We start from the raw sequence: 13,244 nt of genomic DNA on the forward strand, positions 1-13,244 counted from the left end.
ATAGATACAGAGAGTCTGGATTATGCATATTATTGTGTTTTCTTTGAATTTTTTGACTGTGAATAAGCTAAGTACAGAGAGACATTTAACTGTATGGGCTGCTAAGCTAAACCAACATATATATTTTAAAGGTATCTTGACTTCAAAATTTGGGTCTAAGGATATGTTGCTTTGGAAAAGAGGTTCTACTTTTTTTCCACAGAGGATGAGAACCTGTGGATTCTTTTTGTGGTTTGATCAAATAAGGCCCCTGAAACAATTGCCCAGATGGTCCAACATCCATGACGGCTTTAGGACTGCTGGCTGAGATGAACCTACCACACAGGATACCCCATGACAGACCTGATTAACAGTGCCCCTAACCAGCAGGAAATATTCTAGGCAATAATGCTTAAATTCCCTAAATGATTGTTTATAAATGTTTGTTTACATTTAAGGGTGATATGTTATAGATATGAATACTTTGCATTGGTATAGACTTTGGTCTATTGATACAAATTTTAGGTCAATTTTGTTATATTATATTTCTACTCTTGATTAAGGTATTGTGTTTGTGCATATCATTTAAAAATGTAATGTATAATTAAGAAATACAGGTTAATAGAAAGTCATCTGTAATAGTCAAGTTTATAGTCATGTTAGTTAGGTTTTCTAGATACATAGAGATATATTTCATTAGATAGATAATATTCAAACCTTTAAAGACCTAAATAACATGACATTTAAACTGTTTTAGGAACTTAGACTTTTCATGACAATGAGACACATCTGCTCCTGGCAGCACCAATCTACTTCAAGAGGAAGATGGGCATCAAATAGGCTACTCATGGAGTTTGTTAGCCATTTGGGCAAGAAACTGCTCTTGCCTGGACTGCTTGATGGTATGCTGTATAAACTGGGCATGCAGGACCCATAGAGAAATGACTGCTGAACTTGCCTAAAGGTGAGATGGCCCTTTGGGGTTCCTGCTTCATGAAAGAGTCGGTCAGACATTTTGCCGGACATAGAAGAAAGTGACTGACAAACAGTCAATATAGGCGGAACTGATCTTCAAATTTCCTGCCTTATGGAAAAATCTGCCGGATACTATGGGCCTGTAGGCCAAAGATGGATACCTGCTACATTACAGAAGAACTTTGTGTGACTGTCCAGACAGCGAGATGTCTTTGTCAATTCTAGAGTTTTGGAAGTTCTTACAATGCACTTCCTGTTTACTTAGGTAATATTTTACCCTTCTGCAGTCCTTGATGGAGTTGAAGAATAGATAGTTATAGTTATAGTTTTCCTTAGTTATGATAGAAGATAAAGTAGTTATAAATATTGCAACTGTAATTCTTGCTTGATACCTGTTTTGTTATATGTAATTTTATTATGTTAGAGTTAAAACCTTCCTTTTTATTTAGACAGAAAAGGGAAGATAATGTGGAAAATCCTTTTGTCTATGTGTTGCCTTATTGGTTAATGAATAAAGAAACTGCTTTGGCTGGGCTGGAGAGATGGCTCAGAGGTTAAGAGCACTGACTGCTCTTCCAGAGGTCCCGAGTTCAATTCCCAGCAACCACATGGTGGCTCACAACCATCTGCAATGAGATCTGGTGCCCTCTTCTGGCCTGCAAGTATACATGCAGGCAGAACACTGTATATGTAATAAATAAATAAATCTTTTTTAAAAAAATAATAAAGAAACTGCTTTGGCCTGTGATAGGGCAGAATAGAGCTATATGGGAAAACTAAACTGAATGCTGGGAGAAAGTAGGCAGAGTCAGTGAGAAGCCATGTAGCTGCCAGAGGAGAAAGACGTGAGCCACCAGCCAGAACCTTGCAGGTAGGCCATGAGCCTCATGGTAAAATATAAAAGAATAGGAATGGGTTGATTTAAGATGGAAGAGTTTGCTAGGAATACACTAGAGTCATTGGCCAAGCAGTATTATAATTAATCAAGTTTCTGTGTGAGTATTTTGGGTCAGGGCGGCCAGGAACAAATGAGCAGCCTCTGTCTGCACCCTATTTACAAAGCTTTTCCCTGTGTTTCTTTGTTTAATCAAACATAGGAGTTCAGGGAATATAAGCGACTCATTCACGTTTATTCAGGTGCCGAGTAGGAAGGCCCGGAACCAGAAGGATCATGAGTGACAAAGATCGCCAACCTCATATTTAGTGACTGCATGTAGTAAGGAGCTGCGGGCAGGCCTGCTTTTCGTCCCGCCTGACTCCGGCATGGTTAACTTTACACCCGAAATAACAACACACAAACTGCATTCATTTAAACACTGCCTGGCCCATTAGTTCCAGCCTCTTACTCACATCTTGATTAACCCATATCTAATAATCAGTGTAGCACCACGAAGTGGTGCCTTACCAAGAAGATTCTAGCCTGTCCATTTTACAGTCCCACTCCCAGAGAAAAAAGATACATTCTCTAGTTGCTTCTCCACGAGCGACTTCCCAGCCAGTGCTCTATGCAGGCGACTTACCGTTCCGAAGGGACACAGATCCTATTGTTGCTGGATAATTCTCCACCAAACCTCTCTTCTTGCGAAAAGGTAGACCCACCCTTGGGGGTATGTGTGTCAGGAACTGGGATGCAACACCAGGACACCCTGAGGATCACAGCTCTTGGGCACTGTTGAGAAAAAAGCAAAACAGCAAGATGTTTTATGTCTTCGTCGTCTCCTCAGAAGCCCTCAGCATGGTTCTCTTCTGTTTCTCAACCGAAATGAGTACAAACGAGGTGGGCTCTGTGTGCTTGCTTTGCAAGACTTCTAATTAGGTTTAGGTAATACTGTACTTCATTGTGCGTCCTATATTTTATTGCAAGGCTTTATCATATTTATTAAAAACTTACTGCTTTTGAGGAGACCATAAGAATCCCACCCATGAGTATTGGCGTTTCTGTATTCCTGTACATAGCATTTCACACTTACTATTCAAGGGGGATTAGCTAAACTTGAGCTAATTTGAGCCAGAGGCTCAAATTCAGTGCAGTGGAGAGTGAAGGCAGGACCCACCAGGTTATCTCTTTCCCCAGAGGTAGGACACCTTTTCACCCAGACCCCACATAGATTTAACAAGGTTAACATTTCCTGTGGGCTGGACATGTACAGACCTTTCTTCATGGATAGAAAGCATGACATATAATAGTGGCTTTTAACTGGGAACTCAGAGGGACATGTCCAGAGGAAAGCCACAGTTTGGATGGTGTCCTTTGAAAATCCAGTAAAATGGGACAGAGACAGTAAGAAACTACTCCAAATGGGCCGAAACAACTGTATAGCAGAGGTCCCTTAGCTCCCGGCCAAGGACTAACACATCAGACTAACTTCGCACCGAATGCAACTAGACACTCAGGTAAAAATCACCTCAAAATGTGTTTGAAAGATGGTGGTGGTATGTCTGTAATCCAAGCATTCAAGTACACATGCATGCACGCACGCACATACACATACATGCACACACGCGCACCATCACCAGTAGCTGCTGTCACTGTCAAGACATAAAGAGGTCGACATGCTGAAGACAGAGGGGCAGACAAACAGGTCAACACCGCCTTTCCTTTCACAGTATCTATGTATTTTTCAGAAACACAGGGCAAGACTCCCGGGAATTCTTAGAGAACGACAGGTGAAGGAGATATCAGAGTGAGGGAAAAGCAAGACCACTGCCCAGTGTTCTGCCTCTCTGAGCTGTGGGTGAGCGACTCCACCGAGCAGCAAATAGCAGGGAAAGGTGAAACAGCTCGTGGTAGTTCCATGGCGCCAGGGAAATGACAGCTACCGTTTAGAACCTGCCACTGAAGAAAGCGTAAACAAATAGATAAACAAACAAACAAACAAACACAATCTCATGGCTCAAATGAAGACCTAAACAGTATTCAGCTCAGCCTTATGTCAGTGTGGTGCCCGGTGTCTCTGACAGCATGATTGTCAGAAGAAAAAGAAAAAGGGAGAAAACAAAACAAAAATAACCACACAGAAACAGTCTACACTCTCTAGGATGTTTTATACATAAAATGAGGCATTCAGTCAGCAATGATGAGGTGAGGGGCTGGAGAGATGGAGAGATGGCTGCTCTTCCAGAGACCCTGGATTCTATACCCAGCACCCACATGGAAGTTCACAAGCATCCACAACTTGGATCCCAAGGGATCTGCTGCCCTCTTCTGGCTGTTGTTGGCATTTCATGCAGATGGTGCACAGACACACATGCAGGCAAACATACCCACAAAATAAATAAATAAGCAAGCTAACAATGGTGAGGCAATACCAGAACATGGCGTCACGGGGAGAAAAAAAAAGAGAAGCAACAAGACAAACTCTGGAATGTTCCAGAGAGAGATGAGGATGTGATTTTTTAGAAGCTGTGATTAACATGGTCCAGTTTATAGAGACTGTAAGGGATGTGACACACACCACTTGGCAGCCTACACAGCAAACTGAGTAAGGATGAAAACAGAGGTCACACTCACACTAACCTTAGTCATCTACGCAGCGACACGGTGCCTGAAGATTGTGACCACATACTCTCTGGAGGCTCAAGTCAAGCCCGTACAGACATGAACACACAAGTGGGACTCAGGAAGCAGGCTACAGAACTTTCAACCAATGGAAATAAATCTCAATTTGTTTTAAAACAAATTATCTTGAAATAATTAGAGATTAACAGGAAGTTATGAAAATATCACTGTTTTTCACAGTTGAGGTAAGATTCGCCCACAGTGACATGGACTGCTGCGGAGTGGCACATTTGATACATCATTGGCTTGGAGACGGGGTCTCACCTTGTGACTCTGGCCGGCCTGGAACTCACTACATGGGCCCATATGGCCTGAATTCACAGAGGTCTGCCTGCCTCCATTTCCTGAGCACTGAGATTAAAAATGTGTGCCATCACACTTGGCTCCTCTTGGTACATTTTTTTATAATGAACCGAACTCTAGAATCATCAAGAAAGCATAGGACACTTCCACACTTCAAGAAAGTTCCTTCGTGACCCTGTGAGTGAAGTCCATGTCTCCTTGAGAATACTGCTACCCCAAGACCACAGTTCCTCCTGAGCTTCACATGATGGATGTGCAGTGTGTGTCCTAGCGTCTGGCCACACGCACCCAGCATAAGGTCCTGAAAGTCACCTGAACTGCTACGTGCATCGACAATTTGTTCTTTTCTGCTGCTGAGAAATGTTCCTGGCATGAAGACACCACGTTTGTGATACCTTCTCCTGAGGATGGGCATTTGTTTCCAGTTGGGGACATTTCGGACAAAGGTGTCCACTCCTCCACCTGCTTTTTGCAAACATGTATTTTGCTTTCTCTTGGGGAAAATGCCTTACCCTAGCCACCAGGTTACAGGTTGAGGGGCGCTTAGGTCTAAGAAACTGCCAGACATTTTTGTAATATGGTCGCCCCACTTTACATTCCCGTCAATAATATACGACAGTTCCGGTTTACTCGGCCTCAGGGACACTTAGGCGACGCCAGTTTCCATTCCGAGGCATCACCGTGACACCTCTAACTGTGTCACCAAAGGACAAATGGTTCAGTTTTTAAATGGGCATAGGAATTCAGCAGACAGCTCTCCAAAGAAGAGACGCGCACCAGCGTGCACGTGGAAGAGTGTGGCACCATTAATTCAGGAGATGCAAGCACACCATGATGAGATGCCATGCCACACCCGCGATGACGGCCACCATGGAAAGCACAGACAGTCAGTGCTCCCAGGGGTGTGGAGAAGTTAGACCTCTATGCGGAGTGTAAAATGGTATGATTTCTGTGGAAAATAGAACGGCAGTTTCTCAAAACATTAAAAATAGAATCACCATGTGATTCAGGCATTACAATTTGGGGTATATTCTACAAAATAATTAAAATAAATTTCAAATTTAGTATTTCAAATTTCAATTATTAAATTATATACAAGACAGGGCAGCATTTTGTTGACATGGAACTCTATCTATAGACCAGGCTAGCCTTGAACTCATAGAGATGTACTTGCCTACGCCTCCAGACTGCTAGGATTAAAAGGTGTGTACCTGATTGTAAATAAGTTGTTTTTAAAAAATAATTACAAACTTTAACATATAGGCAAATTCACAAGTGAGATTTAACTTACACTACTAATGTATGTTTCAAAAGTTTTAAGTCTAAATATTTTCCTTAAATTTCTTGCCACTTAGACAAAATAGTACACACGAAATCTCAGATAAGTTTCCTATCTAATTATACAGACGTTAGCTGAACAGAGCTGGTCCCATGGGTGTCCCCTAACTGTCAAAGTGGCAGTTAGAAGTAGCCAGTTCCCTGGTGGAAACTTCTCCTGGAAGCCCCTATCTATTCATGTCTTTCTTACACCCACGGGGTGAGCCTGGAAACGTGTTTAGAACAGTCTGTAATTCAAGCATGGAAGCCAGGCATGGTAGCGCTTGGCTGGGCATGGTGGCACAGGCACGTAATACCAGCCACAAAGGATGCTGTGATAGAGTGGGTGATCCAGATGTCAGAAGACACACAGAAATCCACCTTCTCCATCCCCAGTCTTCCCCAGCAACATCTGGGAGAAGGCATATGTGAAAGATCTCCTGAGAACCATGAAGATGGAGGCTTGTTTGGACTCTAGAGAAAGTTCCAGGCTAGCCTAAATAACAGTGAGATCCTATTTCAAAGTGAATAAAAAATAAAAATAAAATTTCATGTATTTATATAACACACACACACACACACACACACAAAGAGCGGGGGATATAGTTCAGTGGTGAGACACTTGCCTTGTGCATATGAGGTCCTGGGTTCAGTTCCCAGCACCCAACAACCAAGCCTAACCAAACAAAGAAGATGGACGTGCGTGAGCAAAACAAAGGGTTGAAGCCCGTGCCTTTGTACACTAGCCAAATACTTAGAAAAAAAGGTATACTTGGGTAGTTTTTTTCCCCCTAAATATGCACAAAGCCAGTAAGAGAGAAACAACACATTAGCTGACACCTTAGCGGCACAGGGACAAGGACACAAGGAAGAAAATCTGAACCGAGAGTGTGGATGGCTGAAGGGGAACACCCTGGAATACAGCAGAAAGTGAGTCACACAACCCGCTGTTGCTGGACCACCCGTGGGGAATGGGGACAGTCAGGAAGCCCAGTATAAAGCCCTATCTACAGGGTCGTTGCTCCGGAGAGATGCCTGTGACCTGGCAGCTGAGAACAGGGCGTAACAGATACGGGGGGGGGGGTGGGCTACTCTGAGCTTTCTACCCAGGAGTGGAGGCTGCTGCCTGTTGTTTCCAGCCGGGTGGAGAGAGGTTCCCAAACACCGGCCCTCGGGTGAGCATGACCACCACAGTCTTCCCAGCCCATTCTCGGCGGTCAGCCTTCAATGGCTGTACCGTTTCCCCAGCCCTCGTCCCACTCTGATTAGCAACTGGCAGATGAAGCGGTGACACTAGCTTTGGTGGCTCTCAGTGGACAGCATGACCTGAAAAGTGATACTTTCCTCCCCTACAGACAGCAGGGCACAGCAGGAATGATCTGGATTTCAATCAGGAAATCCTTATTTTAGTCTTGCTTAGATATGAAACAACACTGTGAAGTTGGAATAAACAGGATATTAGTGATTTCCTTCCGCTCTTCCTCCAGGCACTATTTCAAATAGTGAGGTCTTCCATCTCCTGCCTTCCTCAGGAGAGCTTCTGGAAAGAGGCAGATGTAATTAATCTCCCCTGAGCTGTGTGGTGGGAACTATAAGCTGGAATGTGTAAGAAAAGCATTGTCATGGGTAAACCTCCCCTACACCTTACCAGAGGAGTCAGGCTCCAAGGGGGACTTCAGAGCGCCTGCAGAGATCTTAGGATTGCCTTTCTTTTGTACAGAAAACTTGTCTTAATCAATCAGTTGGGATAATCTGTAAGACTCCTGTTTTAATTAATTTTATTTCAATTTCTCTTTCCCTGTTTTATTGCAGAGGCAATTCATCTATTCCTGCTAGCTCCATCATCTATTCCTGCTAGCTCCATCATCTATTCTTGCTAGCTCCATCATCTATTCCTGCTAGCTCCATCATCTATTCCTGCTAGCTCCATCATCTATTCCTGCTAGCTCCATCATCAGCGCCTGCTAGCCATCATCAATGATTGCTAGCTCCATCATCGATTTCTGCTAGCTCCATGATCTATGCCTGCTAGCTCTATCATATATGCTTGCTAGCTGTATCATTAATGTCTATTAGCTCCCTCATCAAAGCTTGCTAGCTCCATCATCAGCACCTGCTAGCTCCAACATCAACGTCTACTGGCTCCATCATCAGTACCTGCTAGCTCCATCATCAACGCCTACTGGCTCCATCATCAGCACCTGCTAGCTCCATCATCTACACCGTTACCACCACCATCTCATCACTGTTTTTTCTCAACTCCCCAAACCACTGCTCCTCTCACTAGTCTGCTCACATTCCACTTCCACGAGCCACCTAAAATTTCTGAGTCCCAAGGAAACCTCCTGCTCAGTTTGTATTTAACTCTCACCATCCTCCCATCTACAGCTCTGTCATACAGGATGCTGCTAACCGAGGTCACGATGAACCTACTTTCCTTTACTGGGGTCTGAATTCCTAGCTGAACTGAACTCTCTACACACCCTCCTCCACTCCACTGATCTACAAAAGTGAACGTCCATTCCTTATCAGCTAAAATGACAGTGCAGTTGTTCAAACACTAACGTCAGCCACTAGATATTTTTATTCTCTACGATTCTCCATGTCTGGTGGTTTGGTTTGCTTTTGAATCCTCTCTGTTTCTTTGGCTGTCTCTTTGACTTGCCATCTCTGTCGCCGCCCTAATCCAGTCTCTCATCTACGCATGCCTGACTTGGCTGCAGCATCCTGTGGTTCAGCAAATTAATTCAGCACATCCCGTTTGCATTAAGTTACTCTGTCTCTACAGAACATGCCATTACTTTTGGTCATTCACACAGTGAGTTTCTGAGCGTGGCATCCCAGGCTCCACAGACTGAACCCACTATAACCTCTCTAAACTTTCTCCCATTTCCAGCACTTAGCAGCCCCCTGCACAAATTACCAATGCTAGACGCATCATGTCCTTGCTGTCCCACAGAATCTCCAGGATGAGTTTCTAAGCTTCTTTCCTCTCCTCCTCATTACACGTCACCTCCCCTTGCTCTTCTCTCCCTCTGTATCCATCTCTCTCCATCTTTCTGTACCTCTTGCAGTGCAGGAAGGGTGGAACTCATGCCATGCCTTCGTGCAAGCCAGACAAACACTTCTATTAAAATAATGCACAGTCCTAGCTCCTGTTATTTCCCAAACAGTAGAAAAAATCCTTCCACTTCACGCCCCACTGCCCCTGCGACTCATGATCCCACTCCCACAGAGTAACAGGGTGAGTAAATGTCCACAAAGCACCCCAATGGTCAGAACTACAGCCATCACTCCAACCAAACCAGAAAGCATGTGACACACAGGGCACAGAAGGACAGGAAAGGAAGGGTCCTCTGTGTTTGTGATGCTGGCATCAAGATGCTACTCCATTACAGAGGGCGGTGGGGTAGCGGGAGGTAGGACAAAGGAAGAGTTTTGTTCCGAGGCTCTTTCACTGAGTACAGCTTAAGTACAGACAGAACCTGACCAGCGTCCACTGAACTTGGTCCATTGTCTTTGGTGAAGTAGTTCACCGGATGATACCTGTGTGGGACATTTGAATTGTAGATGAGTTACCTATCTGCTTTATTTTCAGCTTCTCAAAGGTCACTGCTCCCAAGTACATCTTGGGGGTAACTGCACCTCCCTTGGCACGTGACTGGAGAAGCAACGATTAACTTACTGTAGTCTTGAGGTCACATCTAGGTTTCAGATGTGAAGGTAGAAGCAAGTTTCTCGACCCTGCTCACCAGGCAGAGGAGACAAACTTTGAGAGCACCTCCAGCATCCTCACCTCTGGCGCCCTTTTCTTTAAGGGCAGTATTCCCTGACCCAGGCTTCCAATCAGATGATAACAATTACTTAAGCTTTAGACATAGAACAAAGACAGCCACTGTCCAGAAACCTGCAAGGCAATCCCACTCCTCCCCCCACCCCCCCATTTGGTTTCAGAACCACTCCATGATTTACACCTCAGCTGCACTCAGCTTGGCGGGGATTTCTATCTCAGAATATTGCAGAGAATCTTTCCTGTTAGTTACAGAAAGCAACCTCATGTTAGCCTGCTCCCTAACAGTAGAAATACATCCCCACAACCTACCCATACCTAGCCCAGTAGCTCATGCCCAGTTCAGGAAGGCCACCCTGTGTGAGGAGCAGGGTCCTCAAAGCCAGCCAAAGGGTTAGGAACAGCCCCTGCTCCCACTGCGAGGAGTTCCACAAGCAGACCAAGCTGCACAACTGCCACAGGGATGTAGAGGGGAAGGCGCTTAGTCCTACTGCAACCTGATATGCCATGCTTTGATACCCATGGGAGGCCTGCCCCTTTCTGAACAGAAGCAGAGGAGGAGTGATTGGGGAGTGGGCAGAGGGGGGTAGAGGGAGGAAATGGGACGAGAGGAGGGAGGAGAAACTGGTCAGGGTGTAAAATAAATAAATTTAATAAAAAGAAAAAGAAGAAGCTGATTGGTTTATCTCCAAGTGCCTCTTAGGTGATAACCGCATCTCCCTGATACTTCACTGCAGAATGATCTATTCAGCAGCCAGGGAAGCCTGCAGCCCACATGATCTGATTTGTTTCAGCGTGTAGGTTTGCAGTCAGTTGCTGAAGTGCTAACAGTTCTGTAGAGACTATGCCATCCTCAACACCACGTCAGCCGAGAAAGGGTACCTGACCCTCTCTCTCTGTATCCCCAGACCTCCTGACTTAAAAGACATCCTGGGATCAGATGGGTCTGAGTTCTTCAATAAATACCGTACTGGAATGTAGGCCTGTACTTCTACATGGTACGGCAGCCAAGCTCTCAAGCCATAGTTCACACCTAAGGTGGTTACGTAGCCTTCCAGACAGGCTGTGGCTACCCTAACAAAGGGTCAGGATGTTGTTCTGCTCCTTCTTTGTAATTTGGAGGATGCCTGAAAAGAGATGCTAATTCAGGCCTATGTGACAGAGCTGGCACAGAGCAGGAAGATAGGGAGATGTAACAAAATGGGCATAGAAAGGTGTGGCCATAGGTGTAGACAAGACCAGAGACATTCACCTGGTTACCTAGGAAACAGAATGCTAATGAATTTCCCCCTCACTTTATGTTTTGGTATATAAGGCTGTTTGGAGAATAAATGTAGAGGAATTTTCAGGATGTGAACTCAGGATTTCATGAGAGATCATTGAGAATCTCCCTCCCGATAAAGCCATGTGAGTTGTGTCTTTATTTCCGCGCCTCCACGCCGGTCCAGAGAAATATTTAGGTTCCAGGCTGGCATCAGACCCCGACACCGAAACCCTTTGTATACACAATCACACAGAGCCGTAAGTGGTATCCCGTATACAACCACAAAGAGCTATAAGCGGTGTCCTGTACACAATCACACAGAGCTGTAAGTGATGTCCTGTACACAATCACACAGAGCTGTAAGCGGTGTCCTGTACACAATCACACAGAGCCGACTGTGGCTCTGGGTAGCCAATCGAGTAAGTTCTCTGTCATTTTTTAAATCAATAACTCAAGTAAAATTTTATCTTTCTCAAAGATCTCTGATGCTGTTTGACAGCTAAGAGGTTTTGTCAATTTAAAAAGGATAACTCCACAGATTTCATCATAACTTCTTACCATGTCTAATAAAAGGGGTTTTAAGGTATATAAATTCAAGGGTTTTTATTGAATTTTATTGAGCTCTACATTTTTCTCTGCTCCCCTCCCTGCCTCTCCCCTCCATTCAACCCTCTCCCAAGGTCCCCATGCTCCCAATTTACTCAGGAGATCTTGTCTTTTTCTACTTCCCATGTAGATTAGATCCATGTATGTCTCTCTTAGAGTCCTCATTGTTGTCTAGGTTCTCAGGGATTGTGATTTGTAGACTGGTTTTCTTTGCTTTATGTTTAAAAACCACTTATGAGTGAGTACATATGATAAATGTCTTTCTGTGTCTGGGTTACCTCACTCAAAATGATGTTTTCTAGCTCTATCCATTTGCTTGCAAATTTCAAGATGTCCTTATTTTTTTCTGCTGTGTAGTACTTCATTGTATAAATCTGCCATATTTTTCGTCTCCTTTCTTCAGTCAAGGGGAATTTAGGTTGTTTTCAGGTTGTAGCTATGACAAACAAAGCTGCTATGAACATAGTTGAGCACATGTCCTTATGGCATGGTTGAGCATCCTTTGGGTATATACCCAAAAGTGGTATTGCTGGTTCTTGAGGAAGGTTGTCTCCTAATTTTCTGAGAAATGGCCACACTGACATCCAAAGGGGCTGTATCAGTTTGCACTCCCACCAGCAATGCAGGAGTATTCCCTTTACCACACAACTTCTCCAGCATAAGTTGTCATCAGTGTTCTTGATCTTGGCCATTCTTACAGGTGTAAGATCGAATTTCAGAGTTGTTTTGATTTGCATTTCTCTAATAGCTAAGGATGTTGAACATTCCTTAAGTGTCTTTCAGCCATTTTAGATTCCTCTGTTGAGAGTTCTCTGTTTAGGTCTGTACTCCATTTTTGTATTGGATTATTTGTTCCTTTGATGACCAGTCTCTTGAGTTCTTTGTATATTTTGGAGATCAGTCCTCTGGCTGATGTGGGGTTGGTGAAGATCTTTTCCCATTCTGTAGGCTGTAGTTTTGTCTTGTTGACTGTGTCCTCCTCTTTACAGAAGCTTCTCAGTTTCAGGAGGTCCCATTTACTAATTGTTTCTCTCAGTGTCTGTGCTGCTGGGGTTATATTTAGGAAGTGGTCTCCTGTGTCAATGTGTTTAAATGTACTTCCCACTTCCTCTTCTATGAGGTTCAGTATGGCTGGCTTTATGTTGAAGTCTTTGATCCATTTGGACTTGAGTTTTGTGCATGGTGATAGATATGGATCTATTCTCATCCTTCTACATATTAATATCCAGGTATGCCAGCACCATTTGTTAAATATTCTTTCTTTTTTCCATTTTATATTTTTTTGCTTCTTTGTCAAACATCAGGTGTTTGTAGGCGTGTAGATTAATACCTGGGTCTTCACTTTGGTTCTATTGGTCCTCCTGTCTGTTTTTATGCCAATACCAGGCTGTTTTCAGTACTGTAGCTCTGTAGTAGAGTTTGAAATCAGGGATTGTGATGCCTCCAGAGGT

Source organism: Arvicola amphibius, chromosome 1 (genome assembly GCF_903992535.2).
Source record: "Arvicola amphibius chromosome 1, mArvAmp1.2, whole genome shotgun sequence".
In the NCBI taxonomy this organism is placed as follows: domain Eukaryota; kingdom Metazoa; phylum Chordata; class Mammalia; order Rodentia; family Cricetidae; genus Arvicola; species Arvicola amphibius.